Raw genomic sequence first — 23,570 nt, 5'->3', positions numbered from 1 at the left:
ACAAACACCCTTTAAACTTTAAAACATCTATTGCTTTTTATTGCTAAAATAATTAAATTTCAATACTGATAAAAAATGATGTACACTTTTACAATGTGTTATTGTTCATTACAGCCAAAAAAATTGAATAACAACTTTTCCAAACAATAAAAGATTTTTACACTCAACGCGTTTCGTCGTATATGTCGACTTCTTCAGGAGTGTTTTTTATGAAAAGGCAATTAATTAGTTTGAAACAGCTGTATTTTCACAAAATTATAATCCATATTTTACTAAGAATTATTATGTATAATTAACTTCCATAGTTTTGTAGTATTTAATGAATCTTCCTATTTGCGACCATCTGATGGTTAATATTAATCTTCCAAAGGCTTGTAATTAATTTGTCCAAATTTTTATTTAATTTACCTATAATACTTTCATATGTCCAAAAAATATATATGAGGATCCGGCAATGGGATAAATAATATTAAGCTTCTTTTATTTCCCAGCAACTCTCCTTGTGTGTCCTCATACACAGAGATCCAAAAGTGGAATTGAGGAGTATGAGGACACACAAGGAGAGCTGCTGGGAAATAAAAGAAGCTTAATATTATTTATCCCATTGCCGGATCCTCATTTATATTTTTTGGACATATGAAAATAAGAATTTACTTACCGATAATTCTATTTCTCATAGTCCGTAGTGGATGCTGGGGACTCCGTAAGGACCATGGGGAATAGCGGCTCCGCAGGAGACTGGGCACATCTAAAGAAAGCTTTAGGACTATCTGGTGTGCACTGGCTCCTCCCCCTATGACCCTCCTCCAAGCCTCAGTTAGGATACTGTGCCCGGACGAGCGTACACAATAAGGAAGGATTTTGAATCCCGGGTAAGACTCATACCAGCCACACCAATCACACCGTATAACTTGTGATCTGAACCCAGTTAACAGCATGATAACAGAGGAGCCTCTAGAAAAGATGGCTCACTACAGCAATAACCCGATTTTTTGGTAACAATAACTATGTACCAGTATTGCAGACAATCCGCACTTGGGATGGGCGCCCAGCATCCACTACGGACTATGAGAAATAGAATTATCGGTAAGTAAATTCTTATTTTCTCTAACGTCCTAAGTGGATGCTGGGGACTCCGTAAGGACCATGGGGATTATACCAAAGCTCCCAAACGGGCGGGAGAGTGCGGATGACTCTGCAGCACCAAACGAGAGAACTCCAGGTCCTCCTCAGCCAGGATATCAATTTTGTAGAATTTTACAAACGTATTTGCTCCTGACCAAGTAGCTGCTCGGCAAAGTTGTAAAGCCGAGACCCCTCGGGCAGCCGCCCAAGATGAGCCCACCTTCCTTGTGGAGTGGGCATTTACATATTTTTGGCTGTGGCAGGCCTGCCACAGAATGTGCAAGCTGAATTGTACTACAAATCCAACGAGCAATAGTCTGCTTAGAAGCAGGAGCACCCAGCTTGTTGGGTGCATACAGGATAAACAGCGAGTCAGATTTCCTGACTCCAGCCGTCCTGGAAACATATATTTTCAGGGCCCTGACAACGTCTAGCAACTTGGAGTCCTCCAAGTCCCTAGTAGCCGCAGGCACCACAAATAGGTTGGTTCAGGTGAAACGCTGAAACCACCTTAGGGAGAAACTGAGGACGAGTCCTCAATTCCGCCCTGTCGAATGGAAACCAGATAAGGGCTTTTTCAGGATAAAGCCGCCAATTCTGACACGCGCCTGGCCCAGGCCAGGGCCAACAGCATGACCACTTTCCATGTGAGATATTTTAACTCCACAGATTTAAGTGGTTCAAACCAATGTGACTTTTGGAACCCAAAACTACATTGAGATCTCAAAGTGCCACTGGAGGCACAAAAGGAGGCTGTATATGCAGTACCCCTTTTACAAACGTCTGAACTTCAGGGACTGAAGCTAGTTCTTTTTGGAAGAAAATTGACAGGGCCGAAATTTGAACCTTAATGGACCCCAATTTCAGGCCCATAGACACTGCTGTTTGCAGGAAACGTAGGAATCGACCCAGTTGAATTTCCTCCGTCGGGCCTTACTGGCCTCGCACCACGCAACATATTTTCGCCAATTGCGGTGATAATGTTTTTGCGGTTACATCCTTCCTGGCTTTGATCAGGATAGGGATGACTTCATCCGGAATACCTTTTTTCCTTCAGGATCCGGCGTTCAACCGCCATGCCGTCAAACGCAGCCGCGGTAAGTCTTGGAACAGACAGGGTCCTTGCTGGAGCAGGTCCCTTCTTAGAGGTAGAGTCCACGGATCCTCCGTGAGCATCTCTTGAAGTTCCGGTTACCAAGTCCTTCTTGGCCAATCCGGAGCCACGAATATAGTGCTTACTCCTCTCCATCTTATCAATCTCAGTACCTTGGGTATGAGAGGCAGAGGAGGGAACACATACCCTGACTGGTACACCCACGGTGTTACCAGAGCATCTACAGCTATTGCCTGAGGGTCCCTGGACCTGGCGCAATACCTGTCGAGTTTTTCCCAACGGTTTATAATCATGTGGAAGACTTCTGGGTGAAGTCCCCACTCTCCCGGGTTGAGGTCGTGCTGAGGAAGTCTGCTTCCCAGTTGTCCACTCCCGGAATGAATACTGCCGACAGTGCTATCACATGATTTTCCGCCCAGCGAAGAATCCTTGCAGCTTCTGCCATTGCCCTCCTGCTTCTTGTGCCACCCTGTCTGTTTACGTGGGTGACTGCCGTGATGTTGTCCGACTGGATCAACACCGGCTGACCTTGAAGCAGAGGTCTTGCTAAGCTTAGAGCATTGTAAATGTCCCTTAGCTTCAGGATATTTATGTGAAGTGATATCTCCAGGCTTGACCATAAGCCCTGGATATTCCTTCCCTGTGTGACTGCTCCCCAGCCTCGCAGGCTGGCATCCGTGGTCACCAGGACCCAGTCCTGAATGCCGAATCTGCGGCCCTCTAGAAGATGAGCACTCTGCAACCACCACAGGAGGGACACCCTTGTCCTTGGTGACAGGGTTATCCGCTGATGCATCTGAAGATGCGACCCGGACCATTTGTCCAACAGGTCCCACTGGAAAGTTCTTGCGTGGAATCTGCCGAATGGGATTGCTTCGTAGGAAGCCACCATTTTACCCAGAACCCTTGTGCATTGATGCACTGAGACTTGGCTCGGTTTTAGGAGGTTCCTGACTAGCTCGGATAACTCCCTGGCTTTCTCCTCCGGGAGAAACACCTTTTTCTGGACTGTGTCCAGGATCATCCCTAGGAACAGAAGACAAGTCGTCGGAACCAGTTGCGATTTTGGAATATTGAGAATCCAATCGTGCTGCCGCAACACTACCTGAGATAGTGCTACACCGACCTCCAACTGTTCCCTGGATCTTACCCTTATCAGGGAATTGTCCAAGTAAGGGATAACTAAAATTCCCTTCCTTCGAAGGAATATCATCATATCGGCCATTACCTTGGTAAAGACCCGGGGTGCCGTGGACCATCCATACGGCAGCGTCTGAACTGATAGTGACAGTTCTGTACCATAAACCTGAGGTACCCTTGGTGAGAAGGGTAAATTTTGACATGAAGGTAAGCATCCTTGATGTCCCGAGACATCATGTAGTCCCCTTCTTCCAGGTTCGCAATCACTGCTCTGAGTGACTCAATCTTGAATTTGAACCTCTGTATGTAAGTGTTCAAAGATTTTAGATTTAGAATCGGTCTCACCGAGCCGTCCGGCTTCGGTACCACCACAGTGTGGAATAATACCCCGTTCCCTGTTGCAGGAGGGGTATCTTGATTATCACCTGCTGGGAATACAGCTTGTGAATGGCTCCCAAAACTGTCTTCCTGTTAGAAGGAGACATCGGTAAAGCCGACTTTAGGAAACGGCGAGGGGGAGACGTCTCAAATTCTAATTTGTACCCCTGAGATATCACCTGAAGGATCCAGGGGTCTACTTGCGAGTGAGCCCACTGCGCGCTGAAATTCATTGAGACGGGCCCCCCACCGTGCCTGATTCTGCTTGTAAAGCCCCAGCGTATACTGAGGGCTTGGCAGAGGCGGGAGAGGGTTTCTGTTCCTGGGAACTGGCTGATTTCTGCAGCCTTTTTCCTCTCCCTCTGTCACGGGGCAGAAATGAGGAACCTTTTGCCCCTTTGTCCACGAAAAGACTGCGCCTGATAATACGGTGTCTTCTCATGTTGAGAGGCGACCTGGGGTACAAACGTGGATTTCCCAGCTGTTGCCGTGGCCACCAGGTCTGAAAGACCGACCCCAAATAACTCCTCCCCTTAATAAGGCAATACTTCCAAATGCCGTTTGGAATACGCATCACCTGACCACTGACGTGTCCATAACCCTCTACTGGTAGAAATGGACAACGCACTTAGACTTGATGCCAGTCGGCAAATATTCCGCTGTGCATCACGCATATATAGAAATGCATCTTTTAAATGCTCTATAGGCAAAATTATACTGTCCCTATCTAGGGTATCAATATTTTCAGTCAGGGAATCCGACCACGCCAACCCAGCACTGCACATCCAGGCTGAGGCGATTGCTGGTCGCAGTATAACACCAGTATGTGTGTAAATACATTTTAGGATACCCTCCTGCTTTCTATCAGCAGGATCCTTAAGGGCGGCCATCTCAGGAGAGGGTAGAGCCCTTACAAGCGTGTGAGCGCTTTATCCACCCTAGGGGGTGTTTCCCAACGCACCCTAACCTCTGGCGGGAAAGGATATAATGCCAATAACATTTTAGAAATTATCAGTTGTTATCGGGGGAAACCCACGCATCATCACACTCCTCATTTAATTTCTCAGATTCAGGAAAACTACAGGTAGTTTTTCCTCACCGAACATAATACCCCTTTTTGGTGGTACTCGTATTATCAGAAATGTGTAAAACATTTTTCATTGCCTCAATCATGTAATGTGTGGCCCTACTGGAAGTCACATTCGTCTCTTCACCGTCGACACTGGAGTCAGTATCCGTGTCGGCGTCTATATCTGCCATCTGAGGTAACGGGCGCTTTAGAGCCCCTGACGGCCTATGAGACGTCTGGACAGGCACAAGCTGAGTAGCCGGCTGTCTCATGTCAACCACTGTCTTTTATACAGAGCTGACACTGTCACGTAATTTCTTCCAACAGTTCATCCACTCAGGTGTCGACCCCCTAGGGGGTGACATCACTATTACAGGCAATCTGCTCCGTCTCCACATCATTTTTCTCCTCATACATGTCGATACAAAAGTACCGACGTACAGCACACACACAGGGAATGCTCTGATAGAGGACAGGACCCCACTAGCCCTTTGGGGAGACAGAGGGAGAGTTTGCCAGCACACACCAGAGCGCTATATATATATACAGGGATAACCTTATATAAGTGTTTTTCCCCTTATAGCTGCTGTATAGTTAATACTGCGCCTAATTAGTGCCCCCCTCTCTTTTTTAACCCTTTCTGTAGTGTAGTGACTGCAGGGGAGAGCCAGGGAGCTTCCCTCCAACGGAGCTGTGAGGGAAAATGGCGCCAGTGTGCTGAGGAGATAGGCTCCGCCCCCTTATCGGCGGCCTTATCCCCCGTTTTTCTATGTATTTTGGCAGGGGTTAAATGCATCCATATAGCCCAGGAGCTATATGTGATGCATTTCTTTTGCCATCCAAGGTGTTTTTATTGCGTCTCAGGGCGCCCCCCCCCAGCGCCCTGCACCCTCAGTGACCGGAGTGTGAAGTGTGCTGAGAGCAATGGCGCACAGCTGCAGTGCTGTGCGCTACCTTGTTGAAGACAGGACGTCTTCTGCCGCCGATTTTCCGGACCTCTTCTGCCTTCTGGCTCTGTAAGGGGGCCGGCGGCGCGGCTCTGGGACCCATCCAAGCTGGGCCTGTGATCGTCCCTCTGGAGCTAATGTCCAGTAGCCTAAGAAGCCCAATCCACTCTGCACGCAGGTGAGTTCGCTTCTTCTCCCCTTAGTCCCTCGATGCAGTGAGCCTGTTGCCAGCAGGTCTCACTGAAAATAAAAAACCTAAACTAAAACTTTCACTAAGAAGCTCAGGAGAGCCCCTAGTGTGCACCCTTCTCGTTCGGGCACAGAGATCTAACTGAGGCTTGGAGGAGGGTCATAGGGGGAGGAGCCAGTGCACACCAGATAGTCCTAAAGCTTTCTTTAGATGTGCCCAGTCTCCTGCGGAGCCGCTATTCCCCATGGTCCTTACGGAGTCCCCAGCATCCACTTAGGACGTTAGAGAAAGTATTATAGGTAAATTAAATAAAAATTTGGACAAATTAATTACAAGCCTTTGGAAGATTAATATTAACCATCAGATGGTCGCAAATAGGAAGATTCATTAAATACTACAAAACTATGGAAGTTAATTATACATAATAATACTTAGTAAAATATGGATTATAATTTTGTGAAAATACAGCTGTTTCAAACTAATTAATTGCCTTTTCATAAAAAACACTCCTGAAGAAGTCGACATACGACGAAACGCGTTGAGTGTAAAAATCTTTTATTGTTTGGAAAAGTTGTTATTCAATTTTTTGGCTGTAATGAACAATAACACATTGTAAAAGTGTACATCATTTTTTATCAGTATTGAAATTTAATTATTTTAGCAATAAAAAGCAATAGATGTTTTAAAGTTTAAAGGGTGTTTGTGTGATGTCATCCTCTTTTTGTCAGAAACCAATATAACCATATTAAATTGTATTATACATAAATATATTTATTTCAGTCATTAAGTGCGCTCCACAGAGATATACTATTTCTTGATTTCTATTTTTGGTCTTGTTCGACAGGGGACCATCTCTGTGTAGAAGCTTGCCCCTTAATAAAATTATTGAGTACAATCAAAGGTATAGGTCCAATTTTAGAGCGCAAAAAGGATCTCTTATTCTATATATATATATATATATATATATATATATATATATGCACACACACCCACCCCTTTGAATAGGGGCCCCACTGTCTTTAGTACCCCGGGCCCCCCATGGTCTTAATCCGGCTCTGGTTCTGTGTGGGGGCGGTGTCTTGTGGTTACTAGTGTTAAACTCACTAATAGAACCCATGTAATTAATACCAGTGGGTATGAGGACTAACTAAGCAGCATGGTTTTGCTGTAAACTGTGATCCCCTTATTTCTGATCATGGAATGGTATATCCAGGTAGTGTCTGCTTATGAGCAGACAAAAAAAAAATGTAGTTCAGACAAGTTGTTTAAATATAACAGATTTAACTAACTTGACTGACCATTTTCATTCATTTTCCGGTGTTTGGGAGCAAATTGCTTATTGCCATTTGCTCCCATACATTACCAGATTTTCATTTAAACCAGACAAATAGTTGGATGGTTGGCCGAAAGTTTGGCTGGTGTCTGGTCAGCTTGATCACTGGGCATAGACAAAGACTGCATACAACCAGTCCCCAGAGATGGAGGCAGGGTAAAGGGTAAACAAGAAGATACACTTTGTCAGAGATTTTGGGCTGGATGTTATGAAGTCCGAGTTGGCCGGAGGTGCGGGTTCCTGGCCAAACTCGGATGTTTTTTAAAAGTGGCAAACCCATGCCTTGTAAATGATTGCCGCTTTAAAAAAAAGTCAGAGTTTGGCCGGGAGCCGAACTTCATTACATCCGCCCTTTATCTTGGCAGCTAAAGTTAAATACACACTATACAGCAGAAGTATAACATCACCTGTTAAGTCTCTTTTGCATATTTAGGGCCTGATTCAGAGATGGGCGCAGTTAGCACAGCTGCTGCACCGGTGCTAAAATATGCGAAAGCAGGATGCATATGTAGTAGAAACACTCCCACTGCAGGCTTTGTGATCCACTGCTGTGTCTGGACATCAGTCTGAGAAACCCTCAGGTTACATAGGATAACTGGGTAATTCACGCTATTGTAGCCATTGAAGCTGCAGTCCAAGAAATCAGCCACGTGTTTCAGCACGCGCAGAAAGCGGGACTACACTCCTGTTTTCTGCAACGCTGTCTGTTCCTGCCTCCAAACACCAGCCGCATGTCAATTATGCTGTGCCGTGTGGGGCATTGTACGCAAAATCGCAGCCATGGATCTGTACATGCAGTGTGGCTTCTGTGCACAGATCCAAAAATATACGTTATGGTAAGAACTTACCATTGATAACTGTATTTCTCCTAAGTCCACAGGATAACAATGGGATATGATGGAGCAACAGCGGATTGGCACCAAACGATCAAAAGCTTTCTGGCCTCCCAGGATGCAATGGGCCCGTCCATATATCCCGCCCACTGGCTCAGGCAAATCAGTTGTATTCCAAAGCACAAGGCAGGAGCATCATGTAGAGCCCTAATCAGGCGAGAAGAACACACATGCACACCCTTCCATACAAGAAGGAAGCGGTTAGTGAGTAGAAGGATCCTTAAATCAGGTGCGTCAGGGTGGGATCCCTGTGGAACCTGTGGACTTAGGAGAAATACCGTTATCAACGGTAAGTTCTTACCATAACGTATATTTCTCCGGCAGGGTCCACAGGTTATCCACTGGATAACAATGGGATTTCCCAAAGCAATTTAGTGGTGGGGACGCTTCTGACTGGACAGGAGAACCTTACGCCCGAATTCAGCGTCATGAGAGGCAAAAGTATCCAAGGCATAATGTCTAATAAATGTGTTAATGGAAGACCATGTGGCTGCCTTACATATCTGTTCTGCTGAAGCACCATGTTGTGCTGCCCATGAAGGACCTACCTTGCGAGTAGAGTGAGCAGAGACATTAGCCGGAACAGGGAGATCAGCTTGAGAATATGCTTCTGAAATCGTCATTCGAAGCCATCTTGCCGGCGTCTGTTTAGTAGCAGGCCATCCTCTTGTGAAATCCGTAGAGAATGAAGAGAGAATCTGTCTTTCTGATGGCACTGGTACGATCCACGTAGATCCTTAATGTCCGGACTACGTCCAGCGATGCATCTCCCGCAGAAAGTCCCGATACCTGAAAAGCTGGGACTACAATTTCTTCATTAATGTGGAATTTAAACACCACCTTCGGAAGATACCCAGACCTAGTTCTGAGAACCGCTTTATCTGGATAAAAAAATCAGAAATGGGGAACGACATGACAGCGCTCCTAAATCTGATACTCTTCTAGCTGATGCCATAGTCAGTAGAAAGAGTACTTTTGCTGTCAACCATTTAAGATCCACTTTGTTAAGTGGTTCAAATGGGGCAACTTGAAGGGCTTTCAGAACTAAACATAAGTCCCACGCTACTGTAGGCGGAACAAAGGGAGGTTGAATGTGCAGCATTCCCTGGAAAAAAAGTACGAACATCCTGTAAATTGCAATTTTCTTTTGGAACCAAACAGTCAATGCCGATACCTGCACTCTCAAGGAAGCCACCTTCAAACCTTTATCCATTCCTGCCTGAAGGAATGCTAGGACCCTGGAAACTCTAAAAGATTTTGGGTCCATTCCACCTTCACTGCACCAATGAATATAGGTGTAGTCATGTATTAATAATTAATTAATTAATAAATAAATACATTAAATAAATAAATAAATATATGTGACGGTATACAAGATTAAAATAACTCTGTTTATTCATATAGAATCCATAAAGTACAGGGCTTAAATATCGTATTGGTTGTCCAGAAATATAGAATAAAAATAATATATATAATCTATATGGTTTAAATATATATGTATATATGAAATTAATGTATATGTACACTTATGCAGCAGTTGCTTAGGAGACAGTTGCTGGAACTGTATGTCATGCTGTTGATGTCGGGAGGGATATGCTGCGTGAGACGGTTACAGCTGTCATTGGGAGATCACTTATTCTACCTTAAGAGTGTGTTCCCTCGCGCTGCCTAAGTGATGCTCTGTTTGGCGGCAAGGCAGTTTCCTCACGCTGACCGCGAGATGCTGGGGCAATCTCCTGCAGGGTGGGAAGTGAAGGCTTCTCCGCGAGCCGCACAGCAGAAGTAATACCCTGCAGTACTGCAAAGCGGGTGTCTCGTGCTCATCGCGAGCCGCTATGCAATTGCCTGCAGGGCAGGAAGTGTAGGCTCCTCGCGCTGAGCTCGAGCTATGGGGAAGAGAGAGAGCCCATTGGTGGTAATTTAGAATAGGGACCAATGAGAGCTTACTGATCAGCGCGAGCCTCCCTGCAGAGGGACATAACAGAGGCTCTTCTGCGCTGATTGGGAGTCTGCAGTTCCCTCAGTGTGAGCACAGTCCCTGAGTGCTACTCCCCATAGTTGCCAATTCAGCTTATAACAAGCGGAATTAGGCTTGTTTTTTCTTCTGGTTGCTTATTTTTTTGGGTGGTTGCTTGTTGCTTGTTTTTGGGTTTATAATTTTTTTGCTGCTTGTTTTTGGGCTTCTTTTGTTTTTAGGTATCACTGACACCAACTTTCAGAGATAATTAGTCTTTCATCCATATAACACAGATCCTCACACAGACATACTGTAGGTGAGACGTTGTGGATGAATAGAGTCTTAAAGAAATGATGATGAGTCATTCATTATGTCTATTGTTGCCGACTGCCGGTTGTGTGTATTCAGTAGGGCTAATTTGTTTTTAACGATGACAACAACAAAGACACTGACCAGACACACAACAGTGAAGCAATTCAGGACCACTTTATGTGGTATTCTTTATGTCAGATATGGTTTAAGACGCTTGGGTATTTGTTGCAAGCATTTTAAACCAACTTCTTCAACTCAGGAATGTATAACATGGAAGCTTCTATAGACGATGGAGACAGCTCAGATTAATTTGCTTATATCCATTTTACATAAAACCTTTGTAATTCAGTGTGCTATGTACTTTACCTCACAGTATGCCATCTGCAATGCACTTTACTTCACACAGTGTGCCATGCACTTTACCTCACACAGTGGGGGTCATTCCGAGTTGTTCGCTCGCTAGCTGCTTTTAGCAGCATTGCACACGCTAGGCCGCCGCCCTCTGGGAGTGTATCTTCGCTTAGCAGAATTGCGAACAAAAGATTAGCAGAATTGCGAATAAATAATTCTTAGCAGTTTCTGAGTAGCTCGAGACTTACTCCTACACTGCGATCAGCTCAGCCCGTTTCATTCCTGGTTTGACGTCACAAACACGCCCTGCGTTCGTCCAGCCACTCCCCCGTTTCTCCAGACACTCCTGCGTTTTATCCTGGCACGCCTGCGTTTTTCCGCACACTCCCAGAAAACGGTAAATTTCCGCCCAGAAACACCCACTTCCTGTCAATCACACTCCAATCACTTCAACGATGAAAATTCTTCGTTCGGGCGTGAGTAAATCTACTAAGTTTTGTGCTAAATTACTTAGCGCATGTGCACTGCGTACCATGCGCATGCGCATTTTTGCCTTAATCGCTCCATTGCGAAAATCGGCAACGAGCGAACAACTCGGAATGACCCCCATTGTGCTATCTGCAATGCACTATACTTCACACAGTGTGCCATGCACTTTACCTCACAGTCTGCCATCTGCAATGCACTTTACCTCTCAGTAATTCCTTTGTTATTTATTGAATTGAGTTACTATTTAATATTTAAATATGCATTTATTATTTTGAATTGTCTTAATAATCTTTTGTTTTGTTACCTTGATTTGGCCTCTATTTATTTAATAGAAGTACAAAGTTGAATGTTGTAAGATTATTTGTTTTATCTTTCCATCGAATAAATATTTCACAGTGAATACAAATGACCACAGATACAGTATATACAGTTGGCAATTTTCACTTGAGATTTTTCTTTAGAAGAAACATGAAAGTATAGTATCTTAAATTCACAACTCTAACTATAGTATTTATAAAAATTCCAGTATTCTTTAAAAGCCAGTTTTGTGCTGATAAATATCATTGTAAAGACCTTAAAGGCAGATTATATAAATAATTATATGTATTTTAATAAGACAAACAATAATGTTTGTTTTTATATAGAAAAAAAAAACTTGAGTTGGGCTTTTTTGGGGGCTTTTTAGGATTGGTTTGGGCTTATTTTTCAGTCATCGGTTGCTTGTTTTTCATTTCAGAGTTGGCAACACTGCTACTCCCCGTCACAAAGAGCTGGCTGTAACATTGGCGGAGGATAAGCCTCAGGACTGTAGCTGGAGCTGAGCTGTAAGCCAGTGTAAGGCACATTGAATGGTAGTGCTGTTGAAGTCTCTCCCTTTGGCTGTCACTCTCTAAGCTGTAAACATGAGTGAGCCAGGAGGAGGCTGAGACCACTTCATTATATGCTTGCCTGGGAGGTAGTATAGCGCCTGCCACACCCTGCCTGCTGCCGCTCATCCTAAGCTGTAAACATTGAGAGGGCAATAGTGGAGTTAAGGATGCTACCCTCCTAAATACACATAAGAGCTGGGCACCTCTTACATCCTGCATCTATGAGCTGTATACACAGCAGGAAAAACAGAGGTTGCTTATAGATGTTAACGCCAAGTGGATAGGACTCTCCTTGGGCAACTGTGCATGTAGCCACAGAGTTCCGGGCTATGTCAGAGATTGGTGGTAGGTCGACATTCATTCTTGTATGCGGAAGCCAAGCATGGTCAGATGAGGTGCCGGTATTGGAGCAAAAGGTTGAAGGAGAAACAGTGCCAATGTCATCCAGAGAAATGCATCCAGAGACAGCCTGAAAGAATGAGGGAGAGCAGAGAGTCCTACTAATCGTGGAGTGGTGAGAACTGAACTTGCACTCACTCACTGCATCCATGAACACTTGACATTTTATGGGCTGCATTTTAATGACTAAAGCACTAGTACAAAGAAAGTTATAAGCCAAATACACAGACATATTCATTACAATGTGCAGCCCTATCTGGCGACCAGCTACAATATAAGGAGTGATTTTCCAATATATTACACAGATAAGAGAGTCATCTGAAGTGTACTGCCAGACAGGTTTAACAAGACTTTGGTAACATTAAGGACACATTAATTGTATCAGTGCTGTCTGGCTAAACAAAGTAACTATAGAATCTGAGAGCACTACCAGGCTGTCTACACATACTGGATCCGGGATCCGGTCTGAAGATCGACAGTGTCTAGGTCGACAATGTTTAGGTCGACCACTATAGGTCGACAGTCACTAGGTCGACATGGATGGAAGGTCGACAGGGTTTCTAGGTCGACATGTGCTAGGTCGACAGGTCTAAAGGTCGACATGAGTTTTTCACATTTTTTTCTTTTTTTGAATTTTTTCATACTTAACGATCCACGTGGACTACTATTGGAACGGTAAAGTGTGCCGAGCGAAGCGGTAGCGGAGCGAAGACACCATGCCCGAAGCATGGCGAGCGAAGCGGTGCACTAATTTGGGATCCCGGTCACTCTACGAAGAAAACGACACCAAAAAAAAAAAAAATCCTCATGTCGACCTTTAGACCTGTCGACCTAGCACATGTCGTCCTAGAAACCCTGTCGACCTTCCATCCATGTCGACCTAGTGACAGCAGTCACGGGGGGGTCTCTGCATTCGGGGAAAGGGGTCCCATGTGTAAGCATGGGACCCCTTTCAGTCCGTTTGGTCCGGGTGTTCGTTTTGTTGTTTTGCCAAGTACGAGGATTATTTTAAAAGATCTGAACACTGGATTGAGGTGAGTATAATTTTATTCACAGGTACACCGTGGATTCTACTTGGACAAGTGGACAGAGGTCGGCGTGTGAACATAGGTAAGTATGTGTGTGTCGACATGTGTGAAATAAAGTTTTACTCTCACGGTGTGCGTGCCCTGTTTTTATTTGGGTATTTTTTTTCCAGTAGAACTACAGGTACCAGCGGGCCCATTTTTCTCCCGCATGCTGGTACTTGTGGTTCTCCAAGTACCAGCTTGCGGGGGAGGCTTGCTGGGACTTGTAGTACTACTGGAAAAAACAATATTCTTTCAATTTTCTCAAGGCTATCAGCCCCCCATCCGCAGACCTTGGATGGGGGGGACAGCCAAGGGCTTCACCCCTGGCCCTTGGGTGGCTGGGGGGGGACCCCTTGATTGAAGGGGTCCCCCAGGGTACCCCGGCCAGGGGTGACTAGTTGGGTATTTAATGCCACGGCCGCAGGGCGCTGTATAAAAGTGACCCCCGGCTGTGGCATTATCTGTCCAGCTAGTGGAGCCCGATGCTGGTGTAAAAAATATGGGGGACCCATACACTTTTTGTCCCCCATATTTATTGCACCAGCACCCGGCGCAGAGCCCGGTGCTGGTTTTAAAAATACGGGGGATCCCCTGTCAGTTTTCCCCCCGGATTTTTAGAACCAGGACCGGCTCGAAGAGCCCGAGGCTGGTTATGCTTAGGAGGGGGGACCCCACGCAATTTTTTTTCTGATTTTTAACATTCCATTTAATAAAAAAATTAAAAAAAATTAAAAATATTTTTAAAAATATATAAATAATACTTGTGCCTCCAAAATAGACAAACCAAGTACCTATTCCCTTCTAATATAAATAGATATGCTATTACCAATAAAAAAAACACAAAAAAAACATGTTTTTAAATTTTTTTATTAGATTCCGCCAGCAAAGTGTGGCGGATTGAAAATGACGAATTTACTGTCTAAAAGCACTGTTGTCGAATTTACAAACTTCAATTGAATATACTTTTGTTGAATTGCCGCATTTGTACCATTGCAGAAATGTCGAATTTGACAAATGTCGAATTTCAAAAAGTCGATTTTGGAAAGTCCGTTTTTTTGTCGAAAAGTACTGAATTGCATTGTCGAATTATTTTTTTTGGCGAAAATGTCCCGTTTTTCGACATTTTCGGGAATTCGACCGCAATTGCATATACCCCTTGGTACAAGAGTAGTATAAAAATGTATGTATTTTCCTATAGTTATTATCTTCACTAGTTTATATGTATGTGAAAGTGTGTCATGCATGACATTTAAAACCAGGTGTACACCTAGGGGTATTTTTCATTGCCTAGGCAAATTCTGGTAGCTACCAAAAGGTAATTTTTGTAATGCATGCAGGTAAACTGTATAGGCCTTGAGGGTAGGATTATAAGGGAAAGTGTAACATACAACGTATAATCTATTGTTATATTACTATTTATGTGGTGCTAAACTACTATATTCTAATTAAAACACTATTAAATGGAGTGTGAATAATTTATTTAGCATAAGGAATAAATAGAATATATATTAGGCTGTCCCAAGCCAGCTCTGTAGAGTATAGAAAATAAGGATATTACGTTAAGCTTGGGTGGAGGCATAGTGTATTGCAAGTATAATAGAGCGTAGTACACCTTAATGTACGTAACCAGGGGTTACATAGGCCTGCCATATTTGGTGATAAATGCGAGCTGAGGAGGGTTTCCTTGCTCTGAGCATTGTTGAATTACCTGTTTAGAGAATCCTCTTGACTTTAGGATAGAGGTTTCAAGAGCCACGCCGTCAAAGACAGTCGATCCAGATGTCTGTGATAGCAAGGACCCTGCATCAGTAGATCTGGACGTTGAGGGAGCAGAAGTGGAGCATCCATCGACATTCTCTGCAGATCTGTGTACCAATGCCTTCTGGACCAAGCCGGAGCTATTAGAATCACAGCACCCTTTGCTTGCTTTATTTTCCTCACAACCCTGGATAACAGGGTGATCGGAGGAAACAGATAAGCCAAATGAAAGTCCCATCTCACCGCCAAGGCGTCCACAAAGATCGCTCCGGAATCCTTTGTTCTTGACCCGTATGCGGGAACTTTGTTGTTCAGACGGGATGCCATTTTTTCTATCTCTGGCAACCCCCATTTGTCTACTAGAGTCTGAAAGACCTCCGGGTGTAGAGCCCATTCGCTTGCTTGAATGGTGTGTCGACTGAGAAAGTCTGCTTCCCAGTTTAGGACTCCCTGAACGAATACTGCGGACAAGGATGGAAGATGGAATTCTGCCCACTTTAGTATGTGACTAACCTCCTTCATTGCTTTTTAGCTGCGAGTTCCTCCCTGATGGTTGAGGTACGCTACTGCCGTCGCATTGTCCGAGCGGATCTGGACTGGTTTTCCTTGAAGAATGTCTTTTGCCTGATTCAGTGCCATGTATATGTCCCGAAGTTCTAAAAGGTTAATTGGCAGGCAACTTTCTTCTCTGGTCCATTGTCCCTGGAACCATAATTTTCCGGACACTGCTCCACAGCCCTGAAGACTGGCATCTGTTGTCAGGATCTCCCAATCTGATATCCATAAGGGTCTCCCCTTGTATAGATGGGATGTCTGTAGCCACCAGGCTAATGACTTTCTTACTTTTACTGGAAGTACCTTAGTCTGTTTCTTTATTGTCTGATGTACTCCATTCCATCTGGCCAGAATCAGACGCTGCAGGAATCTTGAGTGGAATTGTGCATACTCCACCATGCCGAATGTTGACACCATCAAACCCATCACTCGCATTGCTACGTGAATGGATACCTTTTGACTGTGTAACAAGTCCTGAATCTTTGACTGTACCTTGGATATCTTGTTCCGAGGTAAAAATACTTTCTGCAGACCTGAATCCAGTACAGCCCCCTAGTGAGTCATCCGTTGTGACGGCACCAGAGACGATTTTGCCCAATTTATGAGCCACCCGTGTCTCTGCAGACATGTAATTGTCTGTTGGAGATGGCACAGGAGCAATTCCTGTGATTGTGCCAGGATTAAAAGGTCATCGAGGTATGGAAAAATTCTTATCCCCTGCATGCGGAGATAAGCTGCGATAACCACCATAATCTTGGTAAATACTCTGGGGGCTGTGGCTAACCCAAAGGGTAGGGCCTGGAACTGAAAATGCTGCTGGAGGATGGCAAACCTGAGATAACACTGATGGGACAGTGCTATAGGAACATGTAGGTAAGCATCCTGAATATCCAGGGATACCATATAATCACCTGGTTCCATGGCCAAAACTATGGAGCACAATGTCTCCATGTGGAACCTCGGTACCCAAATATATTTGTTTAGCATTTTGAGATTGAGAATGGGCCGGAATGACCCAGTTGGCTTCTGAACCAAAAACAGGTTGGAGTAAAAACCCTGTCCTCTTCGTGCAGGGGGTACTGGAATTACTACTCCTGACTGAAGCAATTTCTGAACTGCTTCTTGCAAAGCCCTGGCCTTCGTCTCTACCCGAGACGGGCTGGTGCAGAAGAACCTTCGAGGAGGATGCTTCTTGAAGGGAAAAACATAACCTAGAGATACCGCTTCTTGCACCCAGGCATCTGTTGTAGACTGTCGCCAGATCTGTGCAAACTGAAGAAGTCGGCCACCTACCCTGGGGTCCCCCAGGAGGAGGCCCGCACCATCAGGCTGATGGCTTATCTTCCGGTTTAGAAGCTGGTCCTCTGGTAGCCCAATGCTTTTTTGACTTACCAAACTTACTGTATTGGGGCTGCTTACGATCACTTTTTCCCTTTGCTTTTCCTTGAGATCGAAAGGGCTGGAAAACCGGACCCCTAGGTTTGGGGTTATATGTGGAAGGAATCTTGACCTTCTTGGAGTCTGCTTCTGACTCCAGAATATCTGTCAATTCTTTACCAAACAGAATATTTCCAGAAAAGGGCAAAGATTCCAAAACCTTCTTAGATTCTGAATCAGCTTTCCACGTAAGTAACCAAACTGCTCTGCGAGCAGCAATTGTTGACGCTGATGCCATTGAAGCAATAGTACCCATATCTAATGCAGCTTCTTCCAAGAATACTGCAGCCTGTTTAATATGAGCTATATAGGATTTTTGCTCTCTAGAAACTGATGAAAAATCACCTTCCAATGCATCAGCCCAGGCAGCCACTGCCTTTGCCATCCAAGCTCAAGCCATGGTTGACCTTATGACTGCTCCAGACAGGGAAAATATGGCTTTTAGAAAACCATCCACTCTCCTATCCATGACATCATTTAATGATGTTGGCGGCAAAGGCAATATAGATTTTCGCACTAGTCGAATCACATGTGTATCTACTTTAGGAGCCACCTCCCTTTATAAACAGTCCCCGGCTGGAAAAGGATAATTGGAATCCCATTTTTTGGGAATTCTATACTTTTTATTGGGTGTTGCCCAAGCCTCTTCCATAATTTCTGTCAGCTGGTCTGACCCTGGAAACTCAGTCTTAACTGTTTTGGGACGTTAAACACAGGTGCCTTGGTTTTTAACACAGGCTCTGCTGAATCTTCTAAGGATAGAATGGCCTTCATTGCTCTAATTAATTCAGCTATATCCACTGAGCTTCTTCCTCTTCCTCTTCATATGTTGAAGTAGAGTAAACTGAGCTTTCATCTTCCGATGAATCGTCTTGTGTAGCCTGTGAAGGTGAAGATTTACTTACCATCAGTTTATCAGCTTGTTTCATTTGAGAAGCTGTTGGGGGAAGTGATATACCGTAGGTAGGGAGCTGCATGTATGGGTACCCCATTCCTGGTACCGAAGCTGTAGGAATTATCCATTCAGCTATACTGGACAAAGTCTGTGCAAACATAGCCCAAGGTGGATCCATCTGTACCTGACGTTGTACAGGGATCTGCATGGTATTCTGCCGAAAAGCAAAACAATCTGCACATAAACCATCCTGAACCAGGTCCTGAGAGGATAATACAGTTTTGCAAGACAAACATGATATGAGTGTTGGTATTACTGTAAGTGTACCCTCGTCACCTTTGCCGCTCTTAGACATGATAAATAATCAGCACTTTCACAGTGTACTACACAATTTGTGACTGTAATCACTTTAACCTTCTAAAGTGATATCAATCTGACCCTACCCATGCACCAGCATTGAGGTTTAGAAGAAACAACTGACAAACATATATTAAAGTTAGCAATCACACTAGCAGTCAGTCACATGTTATATATTAGTCATATGAGCATATCATCAACTACAAACACTTTTTTAAGTATGTAGGCAAACATTTATTGAATCATTGAATCATGTATAAACAGATCTAACGTATTCAGACGCAATGCAAAGAAAACCACAGTAAATGTACACAGACTCATATGTAATAGGCACTTATCTTAACTATTCATACTGAAAAAGTAGATAGAAATTTAGTGCTGTATAGCCCGTACTCAGTGCCATAACTAGGTATGTGCCAGCGGTGCCCGGCACACAGCGCATGTGCACTGTGGGCGCAGGACCACCGGCACAACCGGCAGGGCCGCTACTGTCTAAGGCAGCTCCAAAACCTCTGCTGCTAGCTGAGCACTTCCCGCGGCGCACATCATGTAGTTCTACATGACACCAGGCAGCGCTGCAGCTGCCCGTCTGCAGGCTCCGGCTCCGCCACCTCCCTGCATGGAGAGAGTGTGCTTCCCGTGTGTCCCCCCCCCCCCCCCCACACACACAGTGCCTCCAGTAGGGGAACAGAAGCCGGCAACGAAAATCCCCCACATCCATGTCCTGCTGCACGGACATAGTGTATGCAGGCTCCGCCCCCCGAAGCTAGGCCCACTCACTATCTCATGTCCCGCTAAGCGCTTCCCGCGGCGCACATCATGTAGTTCTACATGACACCGGGCAGCGCTGCAGCTGCCCGTCCGCAGGCTCCGGCTCCGCCACCTCCCTGCACAAAGAGAGTGTGCTTCCCATGTCCACCCCCCCACACCCCCCACAGCACCTCCAGTAGGGGAACAGAAGCCGGCAAAGCGGACAGAGGGAACGTATGCTGGCACGTTGCAGGTGAGTATAACTCTCTCTCTCTCTCCCTCTGTCTCTCCCCTCCCTCCCATAGTGTGTAAAAAGGGGGGACTGCCTGTCATAATCCATAAAAAACAATGGGGACTGCCTACCATAATGTGTAAAAAAAAAAAAAAGGGGGACTGCCTGCTATAATGTGTACAAAATTCGGACTTCCTGCCATAATGTGTTTAAAAAGGGGCTCTGCCTGCCACAATGTGTACAAAATTGGGACTGCCTGCCATAATGTGTAAAAACGGGGACTGCATGCCATAATGTGTAAAAAAGGGGGGCTCTGTTGCTGTAATGTGTAAAAAAAAGGGGGACTCTTGCTGTAATGTGTAAAAAAAGGGGGACTCTGTTGCTGTAATGTGTAAAAAGAGGGGGACTCTGTTGCTGTAATGTGTAAAAAAAAAAGGGAGACTCTGTTGCTGTAATGTGTTAAAAAAAATAAGGAGACTCTGTTGCTGTAATGTGTAAAAAAAGGGGGACTCTGTTGCTGTAATGTGTAAAAAAAAAGGGGGACTCTGTTGCTGTAATGTGTAAATAAAGGGGGACTCTGTTGCTGTAATGTGTAAAAAAGAGGGACTCTGTTGCTGTAATGTGTAAAAAGGAGGCTCTGCCTGCTTAATGTGTAAAAAAAGGGGGACTCTGCCTGCCTAAAGCGTAAAAAAGGTGGCTCTGCTACCATAATGTGGACTCTGCCTGCTGTAATGTGTAAAAGGGAGGTCTGTGGCCACGCCCCTTCCCCATGAAGCCAAGCCCCCTATATATTTTACGCGCAGCTACGGTGCGCACTGGCCCTGATTTGTATATGGGGGGGGCGCCGTTGCTGTTTCTTGCACACTGCGCTAAAATGTCTAGTTACGGCACTGCCCATACTCAGTAGATTGGGACAGGGAGACTTACCTCGCTTCCAAGATCGATCAATACATTTGTGAACGCTGAGTGGATCCAGACGCTACTAGTGTACACTGCCGCTCCAGGCACCTATAGTGAACACAGACGCTTAGTGAACACAGACGCACCGGTCACACAGCCGCCTATGCTGCAACCGGGTCTCCTCACTGTAGCATTCAGTGAACACAGACGCAATGATCACACAGCCGCCTATGCTGTGACCGGGTCTCTCGTGGTAGCGCTCAGTGAACACCGACGCAGTGGCCTGCTGCGACCGAGTCCCCTCGTGGTAGCGTCTGAGACGGAAGCGAGGAATCAGTTCATGGTGGGAGACTTGGCGGAAACTGGTCATGAACCGGGGGGAGGGGCGACCAGGAGAGCGTCTGACTCCCCCTGCTGACATCAACCCTAGGGATCGCGGCCTCATGCTATGCCTGGTGCCTAAGATCCCTAAGGCCTAGCGCTGATGCACCCGCGGTGGCAGCCGTGTCAGCTACTGTTTGGTAGTCTCCTCCCAATACAGTGCGCCTGTGTCCGTATCCCATCTACTAAGCGGAACCGATGCCTTACCTTCTCTCCGTGCTCCGGCCACAGCCTGGTAATGTCTGCTGGACCTGCTAGTATATCCGACACAGACGCCCACCGAAACAGCACTGTACTCATGGGTAAGCGTTGCCCTGACCCGGCAGGGAGTTGTTGGAGTGATTCTTTCTTAATGTATAAGACGCTGTTTATAAAGATCACTCAAAAACTAGTAGACTATTAAAAATAACATAAGAAAGCTTAGGGCTGCTAAAAAACCAGCAGCTCTCTGACCATGGTCCGGCTCCTGCCGCACCAAACAAAAAACTGATTTGCCTGAGCCAGTGGGCGGGATATATGGACGGGCCCGTTGCATCATGGGAGGCCAGAAAGCTTTTGATCGTTTGGTGCCAATCTGCTGTCGCTCCATCATATCCCATTGTTATCCTGTGGACCCTGGCGGAGAAACATCAAACATCTCTGAAGGTCTTTAATTCTTTAAAAAAAAAAAACAACAACTAAAGGTCAAACAAAGTGACTGCATCCTTTTATTGTGATATTTTGTTGTATGTTTTAAATATTTGATAGGTTGGGGTAAATTTACCAAGGATCAGTTTTGCCATGTACTGCAATCCAATGGACATCGTATTTCAGTCTGAAAATCAAGTATTTAATAAACATCGGATTTGAGCGTCAAATGAATTCAGACGGCAATGTCCATTGCATAGACTGTCTCTAAAACCTGTTGGATTCCTGTTTCCTCTTGCGTAATACCCCTAACAAATCAGTAATGGTCCCCGGGCCTCTGAGACTAGGCTGGCATTGGAAAATAAGAAGAGTGATAAATGGATAAACAAGGGCTGTGTGGGGGTGGGGTTTTTTCCATTAAAATACTTGGGACCAGATTTATCAAGCCTCGGAGAGTGATACATCGCACGGTGATAAAGTACCAGCCAATCAGCTCCTAACTGTCATGTTTCAAACCCACACTGTAACATGGCAGTTAGCTGATTGGCTGATACTTTATCACCGTGCAGTTTATCACTCTCCAAGAATTGATAAATCTGGGCCTTGGTGTGTGTACTGTCTTTTGTTTAATATTTGTTCCACAAGAGTACTAGTGCCAGTGGGACCTTGATGTCTGGCCATGCTGGCACTTATGGTTCGATAAGTGCCATGATAGTGATCTGTGCAGTGCTTCACACCAACTCTCCTCCCACCAGCAGATCTAATATTTGGGAGGGTTTGCTGTGGATTCTACACCCAATGCTTTAAAAGTTTGATCTTTATCAAGGGAGGTAGGGGGAGTTTGACCGGCACCAGACAGTGGGCCAGATGAACTAAGCCATACAAAGTGTAAAAGTGGAGAGTGATAAACTTTCAGCCAATCGGCTCCTAGCTGTCATTTTTCAAACCCAGCCTGGACCATGGCAGTTAGGAGCTGGTTGGCTGGTACTTTATCACTCTCCACTTTATCACTTTTCAATGCCTTGTACATCTCAGAAATATGGTTGTTGTTGTTGTTGTTGTTGTTGTTGTTGTTATTATGGCATCTGATGACCAACAATATGTAATAGTAATAATAAATGTGGTAGGAGATCCCACCAGTGAAGTGTTAATTGTTGTTAGTGCTCCCCAGGTTAATTGAAAAAAACCGATAAGTTTTATACTTGGGGTCCTGATAGCATACACTCTTCTCCTGTACACTATCAGGATCCCAAGTATAAAGGGGGTCATTCCGAGTTGATCGCTAGCTGCCGTTGTTCGCTGCGTAGCGATCAGTGAAAAAATGGCTAATCTGCGCATGCGTATGCACCGCAATGCGCACACGCGATGTATGGGTACAAAGTCCTTTGTGGTTTTGCACTGGTTCTAGTGACGATTCCAAACGCACAGCCGATCGCAAGGAGATTGACAGGAAGAGAGCGTTTCTGGGTGGCAACTGACCGTTTTCAGGGAGTGTTTTGCAAAACGCAGGCGTGGCTGAAAAAACGCAGGCGTGGCTGGGCGTTCGCTGGGCGGGTGTGTGACATCAAAAGCCGTCCCTCCATCGTTAGAATCAACACACACGAAGAGTAACTACAGGGCTGGTCTTGTTTTGCACAAAAAGCTTTTGCAGGCGCTCTGCTGCACAAGCGTTCGCACTTCTGCAATGTGAAAATACACTCCCAGTGGGCGGCGACTATGCGTTTGCACGGCTGCTAAAAACTGCTAGCGAGCGATCAACTCGGAATGACCCCCGAAGTCTGATCTTTCTATTGTTGTCTATGTAAAATAACTGATCATTGGTCTAATGGTCTATTGTCATCTAAGGCCTGTTTTTTTTTCAGTGAATTTCCATTGGATTTGCCTTCAGTAAATCTCCTCATTGCAAATCCGACAGAAATTAGCACAAAACAAAAAAACTTGATGATTAGTAAATTTACCCCTAAAGATCTATCATGGAATTTGCCAATTCCTATTACTTTTATATTTGTTTTATACTCTGTGTTTGTACTATTTTTCTTTTG

This window comes from Pseudophryne corroboree, chromosome 6 (assembly GCF_028390025.1).
Source record: "Pseudophryne corroboree isolate aPseCor3 chromosome 6, aPseCor3.hap2, whole genome shotgun sequence".
Classification (NCBI taxonomy): Eukaryota; Metazoa; Chordata; class Amphibia; order Anura; family Myobatrachidae; genus Pseudophryne; species Pseudophryne corroboree.
The sequence above is the reverse complement of the archived record's forward strand: the minus strand, read 5'-3'. Positions refer to the sequence as shown.